Below are 1,824 nucleotides of genomic sequence, written 5' to 3'. Positions count from 1 at the left end.
AGGTGAAATTATGTGGTGGCAATACTTGTGTGTTTAAGGTTTTTTAGGTTGTTGTGGTGATGGGTTGATTCTGTCAGTCAGGTTCGGGTTGTTGTTGTTTTTTGTTTTTAATAGAGGGAGTTTTAGGAAACATGGACATGTCTAAGAGGGGGCCCATGATTTTTGTAACAGTGCACTTAGAGAAAACCTGTCAGGTGATTTTGTTTTGTGTTTTCATGAGCTAATAATCAGCTCTATTTTTTCTCATTTTTGTTCTAAGCAGGCCTGAAACAGTGAATAAGAACGCTGACAAATTCTCGGGAAGAGTAAGAATAAGGTGGGCTTTCCAGATTACAACTGGCCAAGGGGAAAGCTACCTGTGGGGACTGATGAGGTCGTAAGTCCCTGTTTAAAAGGATTGTAGCGTGTCAATCCAGTCCAAAAGCATAAAGAAATATTTTCCTATGGAAAATAAAAAATGAATGAGCTCATTTTGCTGAGGGTGGAGAATCTGATCACTTGCGCAGAAAGCTCCACTATTAGCAAAAAATATGGTGTGACAGCATGGGAGTGAATGTGTGGCAGGATGTGGGGATGAATAAATGTGGACAAACAATTTGCGTATGGTAAAACTGAAACTGTTATTTTATGTGAAGGTTAAAGGATTAAAGTGAACTGAATCCTGTTTAGTAGATACCAGGCCGGTGTTTTAAAGCTGTATACAAATCTTAGAGGGAAATTGTGGGACACGTTGACAAAAAGATATGTTTTGGGGAAAATTGGTGAAGGTTGTAGGAGTAGAAAAGGTTTGATTTCTTTTTTGATTTCTAGAAGTGGTTATAATGTAGGCTTACATACAGATATTACATAGATTTATTTTTAGGATAAAGGGGAGAGCTTATAAGTAGAAGTGATTTTTATACATATTGCATTTTGTGCTTTTAAAGGAGTTGTGGCTCAATTCATCTCTTGAGGGTCACGAGCCTTTGGCTAGCGCTATGATTAGCCAATCTACTGTGAGGATGAAATGTGAGTTATTAAAGGATTGCACACGCTTACAGACACAGAGTCCAGAAACACACATGACAGTATGGATTCCAGGCAAAAGGCCTCAAATTCATTTAGCTTTTAACTGAACTTAAAGAAGGACCAAAGAGGAAGGAAAGCATGTATTTTGGTTAAGTCTGATAAATTAGAACTAGAAGGTATTTTTACATTAGAATGAGCAAAATGAAATAAAAAGGCTATACCGAAAACAGGTTATAACATAGGATATGTGAGGTTAAAATGAAGTTAGTGTTAACACACAGGAGTTGTTTCTAGGCAGCATTTAGCTATGATGAGATGTATGCAGGAGTAATTGCTTATATGGTTAAACTTAATTGATTAAAGTGGTTGTTTTGTTTTGGAGCTTTTAGTAGAATAGGCGCTTATAATGATTTTCGTGTTAAGAAGGTGGCTTTAGGTCAGAGTGAAGGAACTTGCAGCAGCAACAGTTTGTGTACAGGAAGTTGATGATCAGATAAGGGAAAATAGAGCGAGCAACCGAACGTGAAAGCAGCGCTTAAAGATTTTTAAAATGATGAGTAACATTGAAGAATATATATATAAATACAACTCAATAAGTTAAAAACATAATTAGGATCAGGCTTTTGATTACAGAAGTCCCAAATGTGATAAGTTAGGGAGATGCAGGAAAAGGTGTTTTGTTTCCTTTGCAGAAGATCTCGGCGACCACAGGGGGTGAGGATCCTGGAGGCCCGAGACAAGAGAGGGTCAGAGCGAGGACACATGTATTGCGACCTCTGGTGTTCCAGAGGTCGAGAGAGGGAGTGTGGAGCAGGG

General features: G+C 38.3%; 1 protein-coding gene across 3 annotated transcripts in view; it reads right to left on the bottom strand.

Annotated features, from left to right (window-relative positions):
* LOC102207240 (polymeric immunoglobulin receptor-like) overlaps positions 1-1,824 on the bottom strand; it is a 9,311-nt gene that overhangs the window by 3,144 nt on the left and 4,343 nt on the right. The gene's annotated exons all lie outside the window — the stretch shown is intronic.

This window comes from Pundamilia nyererei, unplaced genomic scaffold (genome assembly GCF_000239375.1).
Source record: "Pundamilia nyererei isolate P.nyererei 1_Seehausen unplaced genomic scaffold, PunNye1.0 scaffold00065, whole genome shotgun sequence".
NCBI lineage: Eukaryota > Metazoa > Chordata > Actinopteri > Cichliformes > Cichlidae > Pundamilia > Pundamilia nyererei.
This window is presented reverse-complemented; position numbering and strand designations above follow the sequence as displayed.